This window comes from Chiloscyllium plagiosum, chromosome 6 (genome assembly GCF_004010195.1).
Source record: "Chiloscyllium plagiosum isolate BGI_BamShark_2017 chromosome 6, ASM401019v2, whole genome shotgun sequence".
Classification (NCBI taxonomy): Eukaryota; Metazoa; Chordata; class Chondrichthyes; order Orectolobiformes; family Hemiscylliidae; genus Chiloscyllium; species Chiloscyllium plagiosum.
The window spans coordinates 98,767,895-98,787,925 of record NC_057715.1 but is presented as its reverse complement, the minus strand read 5'-3'; the positions used below and the strand labels follow the sequence as shown (position 1 = coordinate 98,787,925).

Below are 20,031 nucleotides of genomic sequence, written 5' to 3'. Positions count from 1 at the left end.
TTTAAGATAATCAGTCAAGCTCATTTAAAGTTGCTGGAAAAAATATATATTCATGTGAAGCCACCAGTGCTCTGCAAACAAAAAACACAAAAAGAAACATGTTTAACCCTGTGACTTCTCAGAATTGCCTGAGTGTTTTGTAAGTCAACAGCTCTTCCTTTGCTTCACAGCAAACCCTCAACAACAGTTGATTTGCCAACCAATCAGCTCCCTTTCCCCTATAATATAAGTTATAGTATTTTGAAACTTGCCAATATTGTACTTGCCCTAACGGGTGCAAGACAAAATTCTTCATCAATATATTTAACTTTTTGCTAACAAGTGACATACACACTCTGACCTATACACACTAGTGACAGACTTACACACACAGCCACACAGTTTCATATGTTCACTGAGAGCTAGCCAATGGTCCTTCTCCAATGCCTTCAAAACATTTTCAGACACTGCATTCCACACCCTACTGGCTGGGTGACGAGGTTTTTGTCCCTCACTTCCACTTTTGCACAAACCCTCCACCCTCTCTCATTCTTGTTCCTTTTACGAACTGAAACAGCTTCTCCCAAATGACTCTGTCCAGCTCCTGCACACAATTTTGAAAACCCCTAAGTGGTGATGGAGTTTAATTATTTTGGTAACGCAAACCAGGGCAGAACTTATACAGTTAATGGTAGGGTCCTAGGAAGTGTTGTTGAACAAAGGGACCGAGGTTCATAGTCCCTTGAAAGTGGTGTCACCGGTAGACAGGGTGAAGGTGTCGTTTGGCATGCTTGCCTTCATTGATTGGAGCATTGAGTATAGGAGTTGAGATGTCATGTTATAGCTGTACAAGACATTGGTGAGGTCACTCTTAGAATACAATGTTCAATTCTGCCGTAGAAAGGATGTTGTTAAGCTAGAATGGTGACAGAAAATATTCACCAGAATGTTGCCGGGACTGGAGGATTTGAGTTATAACAGGAGGCTGGATAGGCTGGTTCCTTTTTCCCCCCGGAGCATCAGAGACTGAGGGGTGACCTTAGAGGTTTATAAAATCATGAGGGGCATATATAGGGTAAATAGCCAAGGTCTTCTCCAAGGGTAGGGGAGTCCAAAACTAGAGGGCATAGGGTTAAGGTGAGAGGGGAAAGAGTTAACAAGGAGCTAAGGGGCAACCTTTTCATATATGGAACAAGCTGTTGGGGCAGTGGTAGAGGAGGGTATAATTATAATATTTAAAAGACATTTAGACATGTACATGGATAGGAAAGGTTTAGAGGGATAAAAGTCAAATACAAGCAAATGAGACGAGTTCAGGTTAGGAAATCTGGCCAGCATGGATGAGTTGGACTGTGCTGTCTGACTTTACGATTGCAAGTAGATCTATTATCTAATCTGGTTTCTCATGTTTTAACTGATTCCTTTTAAAATTGGCTGACTTGGGATTCAGAGATTAATGGCAAAACCTGAATAATTGTTCATTTGTCAGTGCATTGGCATTTGCTGATTATACAACAGCAAAATAAAGTCAGTTCATCATACGTAAAAACATTACATTCAAAGCCTGGTCTCCATTTTTTGATAGGTCAACTCACTAACAAAATCACTTTTTCATCAAATTTCTCCCAGAAACATAACCAAATTCTGTTCAAGGGCCCTTTACCACCGCGTGCCTTATTAATTCCACATAGCAGTTTCAATGAAATATTTTACAATCTTTTGATTTGTTTTAGTACACATCATCAGTGAGTGCAGGAGCCTGCAATTCAATCCCTTGGGCCTGCTCCTTAAATTTACTGAAATGTCTCAGCATTCATTACATTCTGGGTAGTGAATTTCATAGAGTCACAATCTTTTGAGAGACGTAGTTCCACATTTGCTTTAAATTTACTACCCCTGATCTTAAAACTATTACCTCTGGTTCTAGATTGCCACATAAGAGGTCACCCTCTCTACATGTACTATGTCTGACCCCATTAGGATCTTATATACTTCAATTAGATAGCCTTGCATTTTTCTAAACTCCAGAGCGTTTAAACTGTTTAATCTCTCTTCATAAGACAAACATCATCAATCCAGGGAACCTTCTCCGAACTGTATTCAATACAACTATATCCCCCCTGAAATAAGGGGATTTGTCTGCCTGTAGTCCCAATAGTTTGCTCAGTACCCTTTCCCTCGTGATAATGATTGCTTAAAATTAGTCACTTTCTATAACCTTTACGTTACCTGTTACTGTTTGAGTGGTACTGGAGTCTGCCAGTGAAAACGGAGGCAAAATATTGATTTAGTGTAAGATGAAGGGCTTTTGCCCGAAACGTCGATTTCGAAGCTCCTTGGATGCTGCCTGAACTGCTGTGCTCTTCCAGCACCACCAGTTCAGATATTGATTTAGTGTGTCTGCCATTTCCATGCTTCCCACTATTATCTTCCCAGTCTCATCCTCCAAGGTCCAACATTCACTTCAACTATTCTCTTCCCTTTTATATACTCAGACGATTTTGCTGTCCACACACACCGCCTCACAGATTTAACACACACTGCACTCACTACATACACTTCATCTGCAGTCATTGTTTTCACCTTCAACATATTGTCTAGCTATCACCATTGTTAACAGCTAACACGAGAATGCAACTTTTAAAAAAAAGTTTTGTGATTTACACATGAAAGAAGTGAAACTATCACTGTATTCTAACAGATGAAAGGCTTAACAGACAATCAATTTTCCAATATATAATTTCAGTTACATAACACTAAATTTTTGCTATAAATTCTGTGTGTTAGGATTGAGCCCTCCACTACCACCTGATGAAGGAGCGTCGCTCCGAAAGCTAGTGTGCTTCAATTAAACCTGTTGGACTATAACCTGGTGTTGCGTGATTTTTAACTTTGATCTTTTTAGTATTCATTTGATGATCTTTAAAGGTTTTCCGGTCTTCCAGCCTGCCACTGGCCTTTTATAATATAATATGGTTTTTGTCTTTATCTTTAACTTTCTTGCTTAGCCCTGGATGTTTCCCCTCTTTCAAATCTTTCTTCCTCTCTGGGATGTATTAATTAACTCCTAAAACATCTGCCACTGCTTGTCAACTGTCCTACCTCCTAGTCTTCCTGCACAGTTCACTAGGACCAAATCTGTCCTCATGCCTATGTAATTACCTTTTCCATTTTAGCCCCAGAATATTAGTGCAGGAATCCAGGTTCTCTCCCTGAAATCGCTAATATGCTGAGATCACTCTTCCCTGGTGGGTCCTTTGCAATGAGATTAATTAATTCCACCTCAACACACATTACCAAGTCCAGAACAGCCTGCTCGCTGGTTAGTTACTCCAAGAAGCAATCTCTAACACATTCAATTAACTTTTCTTCAAGGCTACCCTAGCCAATTTAATTAATCCAGTCTATACGCATATTAAAATCACCCAAGATAATTGCCATAACCTTCTTACAAGCTTCCAGTATGTCCTGGTTTATACTGTGTCCCATTATGGAACTACTGCTCAGAGACCTATAGATTACTCCCACAAGGACTTCTTTACTTTCCTTATTTCTCCAGTTCTTAAACCTAGATTTAAGCCTAGAGAGGAGTTCTTCTTAGAAGCTCTGTTAAGATTGTAAAACCCTAATGAACATTTACAACTGCAGGACTCTCTATTGTCAGACAAGAAGCCTTTTAGTCAAGAGCTTGGTTCATAGGTACAAAGTCTATTGGGGGAGGGACAGAGATTCTTGCTAAGAGCTGCTCCAGTGTTAAGGCAATTTGGGATGATGGGATGGTTTAATTTACTTGGTTTCTTCAGTTGGGGGAAGCACTCTTGCTTTTCCTGGAATATGGGGCCTCGTTTCAGATTTAGTGCCTTTAGTCTCCTTTACTGTGCAGTTTTCTCAATCCCAGATTTGCAGCTGAAATGAGGGCTCAAGGTCTCAATATAACATTTAAATGGCCAACTTGCTTCCGAAAAGTGAATTGGTCAGAACACTCTTTTTCCTCTTTCCTGATTTTGTTAAAACCGGAGGTTAATGGGTTAGCTAAAGATGGCTTTGATTCCTCTTCCAGATGTTTTGCATTATAATCTCTGGCAATACCCCAAACTTCAAACTCTATTAATGGAAACAGATTACTGGTATCAATAGTGTTAATTCCCACCTTAATTTCAAAACCTTAATCAGGTCACCTTGAAGTATTCTCCCAAGAAAAAAAAATGATTCCACTCATATCTATAACTGTCATTTCAAACTTACAGCCCACGAGCATATTATTCCCACTCCATTCACAGGTTATTGAATTCTATGATCTTTCTCAATTATCAGATTTCACTAAAAATAAATTGTTTGGAAATGATTTATCAGATGGATCTTCAGTACAACAAAATGGAGCAGAAAATATAAAGTGCATAGGAACAGGAATAGGCCATTCATCCCCTCGAGCTTGTTCTGTCAATTCATGAGATCACAGCTGATCTGGGGCCTATTTACCTGCCTTGGGCCGATATCACTTAACATTATTGCCAAACAAAAATTTCATCTCAGATTTATAATTAACAACTGATCAAGCATAAATTGCCAATTGTGGAAGACCGCTCCAAACAATTGAAAAAGTTTAGCTTTATCATCTATTCTTGATTTTTTGTTATTACTTTGAAGACTTCGATTCAATCATCTCTTAATCTTCTAAATTTGAGAGAAAACAGACCTAACCTGTTTAATCTCTCTTCATCACTTTACCCATGAAGTCCAGGTCTCATTCTTGCGGATCTAGATGATACTTCCATCAAGACCAAAAAATTCTTCCTAAAATGTGGCACCCATATCAAATCACAGTACTCGAAGTGGGGTCCAACCAGGGTTTTTTTTTAAAATAGCTACAGCATAACTTCTATATCCTTATATTTCGGTGTTCTCGACATAAAGGTCAACATTCCATTAGCCGCCTTGATTACTTTCTGTACCTGTTTGTGGCATTTTAGAGATCTATACACCAAGGCACCAAGACTCTTTGGACACCCACTAGTTTTAACTTCAAACTATCTAGATCTAACCTTGTGGTATAAAATAAATAACCTCACTTGCTTACATTGAACTCCACCTAACACAGTTTTGGTCATTCAACTAGACTAACACTTTATAACTTTACGCTATCTTCTACAATGTCTATAATGTCACCCAACTTTACATCAGAAAAATTGTATACATTATTTTCTATGCATCATCCAAAGCGTTCATCAATATGTGAATAACTGATATCCTAACAGATTCTTGTGGGACACCACTATTCATATACAGTCAGATGTACAGCATGCAAATAGACTTTTTGGTTCAATTTGTCCTCGCCAATCAGATACCCTAAATTAATCTAGTCCTATTTTCCACCATTTGGCCCATATTCCTCTAAGGAGAAAGTGAGGGCTGCAGATGCTGGAGATCAGAGCTGAAAATGTGTTGCTGGAAAAGCGCAGCAGATCAGGCAGCATCCAAGGAACAGGAGAATCGACGTTTCGGGCATAAGCCCTTCTTCAGGAATGAGTTTCCTCATTCCTGAAGGGCGGCTTATGCCCGAAACGTCGATTCTCCTGTTCCTTGGATGCTGCCTGACCTGCTGCACTTTTCCAGCAACACATTTTCAGCCATATTCCTCTAACCCCATCCAGATGCCTTTTAAAATGTTGTAATAGTACCAGCCTCCACCACTTGTTGTGCCAGCTCTTTCTATCCCCACACTTCCCTCTGCATGAAAATGTTGCCCTTTAGGTGTCTTTTATATCATTTCCCTCTCATTGTAAACCTATGCCCTCTAGTTCTGGACTCTATCCATGCCCCTCAAGATTTATGAGCCTCTAAGATCACCCCTCAGCCTCCAATACTACAGGGAAAACAGCCCCAGCCTATTCAGCCTCCCCCTATGGCCCAAACCCTCCAACCCAGTCAACATCCTTGTAAATCTTTTCTGAACTCTTCCAAGTTTCACACCTTCCTACAGGAGGGAGACAAGAATTGTACACAAAATTCCAAAAGTGGCCTAATTCCAGCCCCACCCCCCCTCCATATCCTGAACAGCTACAACTTGACCTCCCAACTCCTATACTCAATGCTCCGACCAATAAAGGAATCCTGCCAATTTGAGTATCTACTCCATATTCCGATTTTGTTACTTGCCATTCAACAAATGTCCGAGCATGTAAGTAATTTGCCCTCAATTATGTGGGGTTCTAACCTTAGTTAACAATGTCTTAGGTGGGACTTCATCAAATGCATTCTGGAAGTCCACGTAAACATCATCCACAGAGATTCCACACTCCACCACCTTAGTCACCGCTCAAAAGAAATTCAGGAGTGTTAGACATGACCCATCTGTGGTTGGGAATTCCACAGGTTCACCACTCTGAAGAAATTTCTACTTAGCTCAGTCCTAAATGGTCTACCCAGTGTCACTAAACTAGGACATGAACTTTCCTATAATCTAGAATGTCCATTCTGCATTTACTCTGTCTCGCCCTGTTCAAATTTGATTGGTTTCTACAAGATCCCTTCTCATTCTTCTAAACCCCCGTGAATATAGTCTCCAATTCAATCTCTATGTATCAGTCTAGTAAACTTTTGCTGCAGTTATAGCAAGCGCACCCTTCTTCAGAGAAGAAGGGGACCAAAATTACAAAAGATATTCCAGGCAAGGTCGCGCCAAGGCCCTGTATAATCGCAGGGAGAAAGTGAGGTCTGCAGATGCTGGAGATCAAAGTTGAAACTTTATTGCTGGAACAGCACAGCAGGTCAGGCAGCATCCAGGGAACAGGAGATTCGACGTTTCGGGCACAGGCCCTTCCTCGTATAATCGCAGCAAGACATCCCTGCTCCTATAGTCCAAACCTCTCTCTAGGATGTCGACCATCTGCTTTCTGAACCACCTGCTGCACATGCACTTACCTTCAGTGAGTGGTGTAAAAGGCCACCTTAGCCTTGTTGCACATCACCTTCTTCAAATTTATAGCCAGGTAATACATCTTCCTATATGAGCTCCCACAAGTAGATAACCTCACATCACATTCACCTTTTACTGCATCTATGAAGCATTTGTCCACTCGCCCAGCTTATCCAAATCACAGTGAAGCATCTCTACACCCTCCTCACATCTCATCCTCCAATTCACTTTGTTTCACCTGTAAATTTGGAGGTATTATATTTAGTTCCCTCATTCAAATCATTAATATACATCGTAAATAGATGGGGTTCTAGAAATGACTCCTGTAGGACTCCACTAGTTACTACCTGTCATTTGGAAAAAAACCATTTATTCCTCCTCTGTTTCAGTTTTATCCATTTCAATCCACTACCTCAAATCCCATGTGTTACACACTAATCTATATGGGACTGTGTCAATAGGCCCATATAGATTGGTGTGTAACACTTCTGACAGTTCAAATAAATCAAATCCACTGGCATCCCCTCACCAACTCTATGAGTCGCATCTTCAAACAATTCCAGCAGACTCATGCCGATTCTGCCACTGTTTTCTCAAGGGCCACTTCATTTAAGAAGATTATCTGGCCTTGGGGATTTATCTACATTCAATCTCAATTTCCATTTCCCCAGTCTCAATTTTCCCAATATCATTTCCCTACCAATACTGATTTTCTTCAGTTTCTCCCTTTCTCTAAACCCTGCATTTCCCAAATATTTCTGCCATGCTATTTATGACCTCTTTTGTCACAAAAGAACCTATGTATTTAGTTGGTCAGCCACTTGTCTGCTCCCCATTATAAATTCCCCTGATTCTCAAAGTAAAGGATCGACATTTACCTTTATCAATCTTTGTTTTCTTCACATACATCTTAGAACTTTTACAGTCAATTTTTATGTTCCCCACAATCTTACTGAATCAATGTCCCCCTTTTTAAATCCATCTCATCATCCTCTTTTGCTGAACTTTAAATTGCTCCTAATCCTTTGGTCTGCTACATTTTTTTGGGCCAAATTTGCTTGGATCTAATACGGTTCCTACTTTTCTTTGTTACCCATAGTTGGGCTACCTTTCCCATTTTAATTTTGCCAGATAGGAATGATTAATTGCTGCAGTTCCTCCATGCAGTCTTTTAATGTTTGCCATTGCCTATCCATCATCTCTTTAATCATACCATTATAGATGCATTTAGATTCAGGGCCCTAGTCTCAGAATCAAAAATATCACTTTCCATCTTAATGAAGAATTCTATCATATTACGGTTGCCCCTCCTTGAGTGGTCTCTCAAAGCTAGATTGTCTATTATTCTTTCTCATTAAACAATAGTCAGTCTGAGATGGCCTGTTTTCTGGTTGGTTCTTCAACATATTGATCCAGAAAACCATTCCATTCAGAGTCCAGTAATTCCTCCTCTACAGTATTATTACCAATTTGACTTTCCCAATCTATATGCAGATTAATGGCAACCATAATTACAGCTCTCTTTAGTATTTGCCTATCCATTTTCCTGAGCAGCACAAAAACGCCAGCTGTTCCAATCTGTGGGCTGGGTGCATATCTTTACAGCAGCATTTCTTTTTATTCACACAGGGAACATGGGTGGCACTGGGCCAACATTTATTGCCCACTCCTAGTTTTCCTTGAAGAAGTGGTGCTGAGCCACCTTCTCGAAACATGGCAGTGCCTATTCTGCATATAAACCCACAGTAGCGTTAGGGCCTATCATATCAATGCCAGCTGCTGGTGCATCCCAAAGTTCAATTTTAAAGCACACAGGCTTTGGACGCCCGTATCTGTGGATGAGGGAATGCATTCGGCTGCAGTGTCCACTGGAATGTTGTCCTGGGCTGCCAAAGATAGTAATACCAAGAGCAAGCAGCACACTCAAATTACCAGGTACCCACTCTGGCCTTTATGTCAGAAATTGTCGTCATCTTGCTTCCTTGCAGCAGAGGGTGGTGGCGGAGGGTTGTTTTTTGGACTGGAGACCTGTGAACAGCAGTGCTCGGCAGGGATGGATGCAGGGTCAACTTTTGTTTCTCATTTATATGAACGACTTGAATTAGAATTTATGAGGCATGGTTAGCAAGTTTGCGGATGACATCAAAATTGGTGTCATAGTCAACAGTGAAGAAGGTTATCTAAGGTCATAAAGAAATCTTGATTAATTGGGTCAACAGACTGAAGAGTGGCAATTGGTGTTTAATTTGGTTAAATGCGTTTTGGCAGAAACAAAGGGCAGGGCTTAGACAGTTAATAGTACGGCCCTGGGCAATGTTGTTGAACAGAGAGACCAAGGGGATAAGGCACAGAGCTCTTTGAAACTTGCATCATAAGTAGACAGGGTGGTTAAGAAGGCAGTTAGCACGCGTGCCTTCACTGCTCAGACCACTGAGTATATGAGTTGGGACACCATGTTGAGGTTGTACAGGATATGGATGGACGTTTTAGAGTACTATGTGCAGTTTTGGTCACGCTGCTATAGAAAGGATATTATTAAATTGGAGAGGGTTCAGAAAAGATTTACCAGGATGTTGCTGGGACTGCAGGGTTGGAGTTATAAGGATAAGCTGAGATTTTTTTCTTAACTGGAACATAAGAGTGTCTGAAAGTGTTGTGGAAACTGAATCAATTGCAATTTTCAAAAAGGAACTAGATAACCCCTCAATTGAGAAACAAACAGGGCTAGGAAAAGCAAGGAAATGGAACTAATATACAGCTCTTTCAAAGTGTCAGCATACGCATGGTGGGCCAAATGAGTTTCTGGTCGACTACTTTCTATGATCCTAATAAGTCTCTTACTTTGAAATATATCAGCCATGTATTGTTCTGTTCAAATTAGAGCATGCAAAAGAGCTACATTGGTTGGAGGGATTTGGGAGGTGTGTGGTTTGCATTGTATTTATAAAACACAGTGAAAATAGATGGCATGAGCAAAATGCAATGGAAAACAGGATGGAATGTGAGTGGGTTGAATAGTATGAGGAAAGGCAAGGGAAGAAGGAACCATAAGATGAAAGTTTAAAGTAGTACTGTCATAATAAAGATACTCACCTTCAACATTTTAGTGATTAGAAAACATCAGCTAGTTGTGAGAAGATCTGTAGCTCAGGTTAAGGTCCTGGATGTCAGTTTGCTCGCTGAGCTGGAAGGTTCGTTTTCAGACGTTTCATCACCACATTAGGTAATATCTTCAGTGGGCCTCCGGTGAAGCACTGGTGTTACGACCCGCTTTTTATTTGTGTTAGAACAGGAATTGACATCACTGCAGAAAATGACACCAACAACCCAAGGAAACCTAAACACAAAAAGTGGGTAACACCAGTGCTTCACCGGAGGTTTACTGATGATGTTACCTAGTATAGTGATGAAACATCTGAGAATGAACCTTCCAGCTCGGCAAGCAAACTTAGATCCATTAGAAAACATCCTATACAGTGAAATGTCAAAGTCAATTTTACCATGCAACAGTCCCATCAACACATGCAAAGTTGATCCAAACTCCAAGATGAGCAACAATGGGTAAGGGAAATATGGTAGTAAACCAAAAATGAAGAAAAATCTATAATTATCTAGTTTAATACTAGGAACTAAGCTGACAAATCCACAGGAGTTTATTTGTTCCAGCAACACAGGTCAACAAAATCAGTATCCAAAACATATTAGGTTAAATATCTTTGAACAGCAAAAGCACTAATCTACACAGACTTGAAAACAGTAGCAGCTTAACAAATTCATGAAGTGGTTACACACAAATGCTTAGAATACACTTCTGCTACTTACGTACAGCAAGGTTGATTTGCTGGCATCATTTAATGTCAGCTCTGCATTTCTTTGTCTTAAAACAGTATTGCTACTTCATTGTTTCACCTTAAGGAGAAAGAAAGAAAATGGAAACTTAAAGCCTGAAACTAATTTTCTGTTGAAACATTTTTTTCTCAAATATTAAGATTAAGGCAGATTCACACTGTTCCAAGTTCTCTCTCTCACCTTGCTTGGAGATATTTAGCATTTCACACTGTTGGCCAGCATATCTTTGCTAAGCTTTAACTCTGGGTTTTTCTGCTAATTAAAGAAAAAGCTAAACTCACACTTAAGACAATATTTGAATTTTGAGATTCACACAATTTAACATGTGCAGGAAACCTTCAACAGTGACTGAATAATAGTCAGACACACCACCCACGCACTTCAGTATAAAATCCAATCCGGTGGACTAAAATTGAGAAAACAGGAAAGGGTCACTGGACTCTAAACATGAACACTTATCTCCACAAATGCTCCCAGACCCACTGTTTCTCCCATAATTCCTGTTTGTTCCAGATGCCTAGTATCTGTGCGAAAGTTCTGTGCTCTATTTTAATGCCTGGTGATGTCCGTTCTAATCACGTCATGACCGCTTGTGGAATCTGAATTCAATTACTGGAATATAAAACTAGTCTCAGTATTGGTGACCAAAAAAAAAAATCAAAATAGTGAACTAATGAGTCTTTAAAATATTTTTTTGGGAAGAAAATTGCCATTATTGCCTGATCCGTCCTACATGCAACTCTCAACTCTCAGCAATGCTAACTCTGTCATCTGAAATGGCCGAACCAGCAACTCGACTGAAAGTCAATCAAGGATGAGCAATATTGGGTTTGCCACTAATACCTATATTCAAAAAAAAAAATCATAAAAATGCTACAGTTTACAGTTCAGGTAGAGAAAGTACAGATAATTCACTCACCAAGATCTGAGTGAAGTTTACTACGATCCATTTAGCAACCATTTAAAAAAAGTTTGAACACCTCATTCTAACCACTGGAATTATGCCACAGGACATTTCTTTTAAAAACACAACATACAAGCTTCACTGCATAAATAGCAAATAAGTTAACAGTATAGCTTATCTACTCAGGATTACTCTTCTTGCCCGACTCCTACCCCATGCAAATGGTCTTCTAAGCTACTTCCAAATACTTTGCTGCCATTGTTCACTGAAGAAAAGACAACTCCAGCTAGTTGTCTTATCAACTTAATCTGGTTACTTTTACAGCACTTCTAAATTAATCTCCATGTTGCCTTCTTTGGTACAAGACTGTGCAACACCAATGCAAATTCGCCCATTAGTTTCAACCTAGGCATTCTTCAAGTTGTTGCTTTCCCTTAAAATTGAAGATTAAATTTTACCTGCTTTCCATGATCAATGATGATGTTTTGTTTTAGTATAAACTGAGCTTACGGTGTAGATGCATTTAATTATAATTTTACTAAATTCTGTGAGCTGTAAACCACACACAGTCCAAACTGCAATCAATTATTTCATCAAATATCCAGACAATCTGAAACTACAATCTTTAAGGATCATCTCCATAACAATATAACCTACACTGGGCTGTTCTCAAATGGATCTTTTGTTAATTCTCTCTCAAATAATTTCTTCTTTGACCTAATGAAGTAAATGGGTTATCACTACTTTTGGTGTTCACTGAACACAGTCTAATTTAGCTTTAACTCCCAAACAAAATCATCTCTGAAACACTTGTTGCAAAAATTCCAGACATCCAACTAAATAAGCACACTGTTTATGCTCCAGAAAGTTATGACAAATTGTCACAGAACTCAAAATGTCAATTCAATTGTTTTTTCTCTGTAGATCCTTGCAGACTTCTCCAGCACTTAGTTTTATTCCAATTTGATTGCATTGCACGCAGTGTGAATCACAGATTGAAAGTCTATTCATTGTCTAAAGTTTATATCAGAAGAGTGTGAATAGTCTAAGTATTAGCAAGCAGTCAGTTACTGTTTACAAAAATTAGGTTTAGATGACTTGTTTAGACAGGTACAATTAAAGTAGTTTTCCTGTGACAATCTTACAATATTGCATACCTGCAAATACCTATTGTGCTGTATGACTCAATTTGAAATATAACCCCCTTCTTCCCAATATCAGTTCTCTCTTGGACTGCCTTCAGCTCTTAAATACTCCCTAATATCTGTTTGATTATATTTATATATAAAAGTCAAGGTATTTTGCATATCTACTTGAGCAATCTATAGTAGAGAAAGTCCATTTTCAGATCAACCTAATTTGTGCAAATTAACAAAATCCATTAATAGATTATCTATTTTGAGCTAGAAGAAATCTATTTGCTAATTAACCTAATTCAACATTGAGGCGAATTTAGCACAATCCATTGCTTAAGTTCTCTTATGGTTTAATCTCAACATAGTTTAAATTGTTAACGAAAGAAATAAATATTTGCATTCCAAGGCCACCTTTTTATATTCAGATGTCCTGGCCAACATTTTTAACACAATTACCAAAAGTAGATATACCTCTTATTGTTATCTGTAGAGCCTGGAGTAGAAATTGACCACTGCACTTGTTTATATAATAGCAATAACTGTACTTCAATGTAATTAGCTGTGCATATAGGGCCTTGGAAAAGCTTGGTGGCAAATCAGTAATGTAGATTTTCTCTTAGTCAATACAATAGCATAGAAATGGCCCTGGAATAGGTTAATGTGCGATGCAGCTCAGAACTCTTTATAATCGAAACTATATTTTCCAACACCTCTCAGTTTTGGAGAGTCACATCATGAACTAAATATTAACAGTCTTTCTTGCTCCACAGATGCTGCCAGACACAGAGTTTCTCAAGCATTCAATTCTTTAAGATTTCCAACATCCATAGTATTTTGCCTTTAGCTGAAGACTTTTCCTGCCTTTCAATGGCTAATGTGTGACCTAACATTAAGAAATTTCTTGCATCTATATATAAATTTCCAAGTGCTCAACATTGTCATTATATACCTCTAGAGCAAGTGCGACTTGAAACTAGGCCTCCTGGCTCAATTGCACTTATATAGTACTTTTCACAATCACCAGATGGCCCGAATATTTTACATCTTATTCTGTACTTGACAAGTGATGTAATATAGGAAATAAAGCAGCCAATTTGCACCTACAAAACTCTTGCAAAACAACAATGTGATCATGACCACATCTTTTTGAGATATGTTGACTGATGGGTAAATCTTGGCCTTAACAACAGGGACAAAATAACAGAATGGGTTATTTTACATTTTAGCAAGTTTTGAGAAGCTTTGTAGCTCAGGTTGAGGTTCTCGATGTAGGTTTGCTCGCTGAGCTAGAAAGTTCATTTCCTTAAACTTCGTCACCTTACTAGGTAACATCTTCAGGGGCCTCTGGATGAAGCACTGCTGATAATTCCTGCTTTCAATGTATAGGCTTGGGTTTCTTTGGGTTGGTGATGTCATTTTCTGTTGTTTTTCTCAGAGGGTGGTAGATGGAGTCTAACTCGATGTGTTTGTTGATAGAGCTCCAGTTGGAGCTCTATCAAACCGGAACTATCAACAAACACATCGAGTTAGACGTCATCTACCACCCCTTGAGAAGAACAGGAAATGACATCACCAACCCAAAGAAACCCAAGCATATGCATAGAAAGCAGGAATTATCAGCAGTGCTTCATCCAGAGGCCCACTGAAGATGTTACCTAGTAGTGTGATGAAGCGTCTGGAAATGAACCTTCCAGTTCAGTGAGCAAACTTACATCTTTTACATTTCCCTCGAGGTGGCAGACAGCAGATTTAGCAGAGGGGACTGATCTCATATAGCACTTTTTCTTGTGCAGCACTGATCACCCCACTCTTAACATCCTTGGAGTTACCATTTACCAGAAACTGGACTGAATTCACCATATAAGTACACAGTTAGCTATAAGAGCAGGTCAGAGGTTAGGAATACTGCACTTAGTCACTCACCTCCTGACTCCCCCAAGATTGCTCACCATCTACAAAGGTTCAAGAGAGGAGTATGACTGAATACTCCCCATTTACTTGGACAGTGCAGCTCCAACAACACTTATGAAGCTTTACTCCATCCATGAGAAAGCAGCCCACTTGATAGGCTCCATATTCACAAACATCCACTCCCCCTACTACCGACACTCAGTAGTTAAAAACGTGTAATATCTAGAAGATGCAGTCCAGAAATTCAAAGATTCTTAGAAACCATATTCCAAATCCATGACTGCTACCATTTGGAAAGGAAGTCTGCAGATGCTTGGGAACAACATCCCCTGCAAGTTCCCCTCCAAACCACTCACCATCATACTTAGAAATACTTCATAATTCCTTGACTGTCACTTGGTCCAAATCCTGTGGATCTGTAGCGCATGAACTTCAATGATTCAAGGAAGCAGCTCACAACCACCTTCTCAAGCACAAGTGGGATGAGCAATAAATGCTGGCCCAGCTAGCAGCATCTACATCCCACAAGTGAACTTAAAAAAAAAACCTCTCAGTATTGCACCTCTGTGTGCTGTCCTCATCTTTCTGCAGGATTGAACTCACCACATTGACACTAACAAACAATGCAATACAGTTCTACAGGAATAGCAGCACTTCATATTTTACATAATCATGATATTCAAACTTACGTAACTACTTACAGGCTATTTGACAACATCTTCCCTCATCTGACATATGTCTTCCAACATATTTTACTGAACACAATTTCAGAATTATATTAAACCCAATAAACTGCTCAAATTGCTGCATCTGTCAAGGCAACAGATCATGGGCTGAATGTGAGTTTTAGTCATGTAGTTTCATTTTAATCTGCACAGTGCATTGGCCCACTGAAGTACCACTTGGCATTGCACATACTGGTTTAGTATTCCATCGCATTTAGGAAGTAGAGAGTGTGATTTAAATTGAGAAATGTAAAATTGTAAAGATCAGGTTTGGGCTCATATTGTGAACTGGTAGTGTCTCCCAGGAGACCGATGTTCAAGTCCCACTTTCTCCGAGATGTGTAATAACATTCCAGAACAGACTGCTAAGAAAACATCCACAAAAACCAGGAGCATACAGAAACTTAATTTCAGCTAAAAGGGAAAAAGTCAAGAACAGTTGGCATAATATTGTTAGGATGGTTTTGTATTCAACATTTTTGTGAATTTGAGTTTGAAGGATTGTCTTTTTCAAGAGGTCAATATAAGAATTGAGGATCTTTCTTGTAAAAAAAACTAATTTCTTGGAAAACATACAATTCTAAATAGTTGCTTGAATTCACTTCAAGGAAAACATGACATTTTTATGACTGAATTTTAGTGGTACTCTCAATTTTGCTTTGCAGGCTTGGACTTTACATTGGTAAAACCTGCTGAGAGAAAAAACAAGGACCTGCTCAGCTGGAGTCCCCTGAGCAAGCTGTATGTGCCGAGCTTCCAGAGACATGATCCGATATTGGTGACACTAGCTGACATGTGCCAGAATCTGAACATTCTATACCAATCAGAAAATAAACAAAGCAATTAAATTTATGTTGTGTCGCGTGGAGTAGTGGAACACGAGAAAAACAGTGCATTCCTCATATCACTGTTCCAACAATAGATGTATCATTCAGCAAAGAAATCAGTAATGGAATTTGGAATTTACCTGCTGTAAAAGAAGGGGGATGTTGTGTTGACTCAAGATGATACATGCTTAATATTTGTTCTCAGAATTTGCGCAATGCTATTTTCGAATTTGTGACGTCTATTTGGCACCTGTACATTCACTGTGGTTTTCTCTGTGGTTGTTTGAAATAACTGAGCAGAGTACTCAGCCATTTCAGAAGGAAGTTAAGGGTCACCCATATTTGCATGGGTCTAGAGGTCTGTATAGGCCGGACCCATAAGGATAGCAGTTTTTCCTCCCTCAAGGATATTAGTTAAACAGATTATGCTTTGTACAATTAGATTAGATGGATTAGCCATAGTAAATGCCAGGGCATAAGGATAGGTTGAGTAAATGGATCGGGGTGGGATGCTCTTTGGAGGGGCAGTGTAGTCTTAATGGGTCAAATGGCCTACTTCCACACTGTAGGGATTCTATGATTCAAAAAGAACACTTTTTTCTAAAATATTCACTTGAGAGACAAGGGCATTGTTGGTTGGATCAGCATTTATTAGCTGCCCATCATTCCCCTCGAGAAGGTGGCAGCAAGCTGGTTTCTTGAACCACTGCAGTCCACATGCTGTAGGTATACCCATAATGCTGTTAGTGAGGAGTGGAGGAAGAGATCTCAGGGTTTTGACCCATCGACATGAAGGAATAGAAGATACGTCTAAAACTAGTCAGCATAAATTTGAAGAAAAAGAGAAAGTGGCTTAGAGAGATCAGAGGAAAAATCTTTCCCACCAAGTGGCAGAAATATGGAATGCACAGTCCGAAATGGTTGTGGAGACAGATATAGTTGTAGAAATCTTACAGGAGTAAGCTCCCTTTGTCTTAATGATTTATTTCCCTCCCACTATATAACAATATACTGATCCAGTACAGTCCCTATTAAATTTACAGCTCAAAACCAACCAGCTGTGTCGATCCTCCCCTATAGATTTTCCCTGGGTCACCTTTGGTCTTCTGCTGTAAAGATGTTTCATATGAAAAAAAGTACCTTTCAGAGGTAATGTTTTTGAATAGCAGTCATTCAATGGCAGAAGGTGCTCTGGCTAACTGTCCAAAATGCCTGCTTTTATACACCAAAACATTGGATCATCTCAATGGTTTGATGTTGGCAAAACAGTAAAATTCAAATTCAATTGGGTTTTAGTATCTTGGGGCATAACTTAAACTGATTGGCTGAATTTGAATTGTTGTGAAAACATAGCAACCAAGCTCAGGTTGTTTCACAACCAAATGTTACGTGTTTAAATTTTCCAGCACACTTTGTGCCTGCTAGGTGCTTGGTAGCGCTCACTCTCTCAAAGGTACGGTACACACCTTCAACTTATAACACATCATGCAAGCCAACCTTACATCCACTGACTCCGATTATACTTCTCACTGCCTCAGGAAGACAGCCAACATAAAGACCCCCTCCCACCTGGTTATAATTTCTTCCAACCTCTTCCCTCAGGCAGAAGATACAAAGGCTTAAACACACATACCAATAGATAACAGGAACAGCTTCTTCCCAACTCTTTTAGATTTCTGAATGGACCTCTCAATTTTTAAATTTAATGTTGACCTCGTTCTTAGTGCACCTTCTCGGCAGGGGTACATTGTATTCTTTGCTCTTTTCTATTATCCTGATGCATTTTGTACGATCTGATCTGCCTGTACTGCCCGCAAAGCAAAACATTTCAATGTGCTGAGGTACAGGAGACAATAATAAATCAAATCAAATTTTGCTTACAGGACATATATGGATAGTATTCCACACTAAGCGAATAACAATGTTGTGGTAGTACTGGAACAACTTAGGTGTAGCAAGTTAAGAAGCAGTTCTACAGACAAAAGGCAGTGAATGCTGAGACAGATAATTTTTTGTTCAAAGCTATTAAAAAGGACATGGGCCAAAGGCCGATATATGGAGTTAGGCATAGATCAGCCATGATCTCACTGAACAGGCTTGAGGGGCTTACTTCTGTTCCTACATTTCTAAGTTCTGGAGTACAATCTTCAGTATTCCTGCTAGAATGCTGTCAAGATCCATAATCTGTGCAGTATCTGGTGCCTCCAAACATTTCTTGATATTATATGGAGTTAATCAAATTGGCAGAAGACTGGCATTTGTGATGCTCGGATCTCTGGAGGTGGCCAAGGTGGATCATCCACTCTGCACTTCTGGCTGAAGTCTACTATGAATGCTAAAGGCTTATCCTTTGCTCAGCTCTTCCATCATCGAGGATGGGGATATTCATGGAACATCCTCCTCCAGGAAGATATTAAATTGTCTATCATTATTCTCAACTGGTTGCAGCAGTACTGCAGAGCTTAGATCTGTTCAGTTCGTTATGGAATTGCTTAGTTCAGTCTGTTATCTGCTGCTTTTGCTGTTTGGTACATAAGTAGTCCTGTTTTGTAGCATCACTCTGACACCCCATTTTTAGGTATGTCTGATGCTGCTCCTGGCATTCCCCCCTGCACTCTCCATTGAACCACAGTTGATCATTTGGCTTGATGGTAATGGTAGACTGGGGGAATGTGCTGGGCCACAAGGTTGCAGAATTGTATTGGAGTATGATTCTGTTGATGGGCCACAGTGCCCCATGGATGCCCATTCTTGATTTGTTAGATCTGTTCAAAATTTGTCCCATTTTGCTTGATAATAGTGCCAAACAATACATCTGATTCTCAATGTGAAGGTGGGGCTTTGTCTCCACAAGGATTGTGCAGTGGTCACTCTTACCAATATGGTCATGGACAAATGCATCTGTGGTAAGAATGAGGTCATGTATATTCCTCTTATTGGTTCCCTTGCCACCTTCCACAGACCCAGTCTAGCAGCTTTGTCCCGGAGGATCCAGCTTGATCAGTAGTACAGCTGCCAAGCTACTCCTGATGGTGAACATTGAAATCCCCCATCCAGAGTATGTTTTATGTCCTTGCTACCATGAGGGCTTCCTCCAAGTGTTGCTCAACATGCAATAGGACTGATTCATCAGCCAAGGGATATGGTATGTGCTAATCAGCAAGGTATTTCCTTGCCCATGTTTGTCCTGATATCATGAGACTTCATGGGGGTCCACTGTCAATGTTGAGGAATTTCAGGGCAACTCCCTCCTGACTGTCTATGAGTATGTCACACCGCTGCTGACCCTACACAAGCTGGCCCAGTCAAAAAGAGCTCCAATGAGCACAAAATGGCAACTGCTGCTGCATTCTAAATGAGCACAACAGATTAAAAAGTAACACCAAGACAGACAGAATCACCCCAAGCTGTGATCCATATTGGATTGGACTGGAGAGCCTTCATCCTCACCTACAGTCCTGCAACCTCTCATGTCACTCAGTTAATAATGAACATTGCTGTTCCCTGTCTATTCCAGCCAGAATGGAGTGCAGAGTTCATACACAAACTTGCAGGAGTTGGTCACACGTCTGCTCTGCCATTCAAATGAGATCATGGCAGATCGGATTCTGGCCTCAACTCCACAGTCTGACCCATACAGACGTCCTTCAATTCTCAACTACTTCTGCCCTAAAAATATTCCATTACCCTGCCTCCACTATTCAGTGAACATTGGGTGATGTTTTTAGATTAGATTTCTTACAGTGTGGAAACAGGCCCTTCGGCCCAACAAGTCCACACCGCC

General features: G+C 39.8%; 1 protein-coding gene across 10 annotated transcripts in view; it reads right to left on the bottom strand.

Moving 5' to 3' along the window:
- LOC122550870 (inositol polyphosphate-4-phosphatase type I A) overlaps positions 1-20,031 on the bottom strand; it is a 201,258-nt gene that overhangs the window by 122,188 nt on the left and 59,039 nt on the right. For 9 of the 10 annotated variants that reach the window (XM_043692245.1, XM_043692250.1, XM_043692246.1 and 6 more), the window contains one exon: positions 10,718-10,804. The gene's annotated coding sequence lies outside the window, so the exon portion shown is untranslated. The remainder of the gene's footprint in view (positions 1-10,717; positions 10,805-20,031) is intronic. The other variant, XM_043692248.1, reaches the window with a different exon arrangement.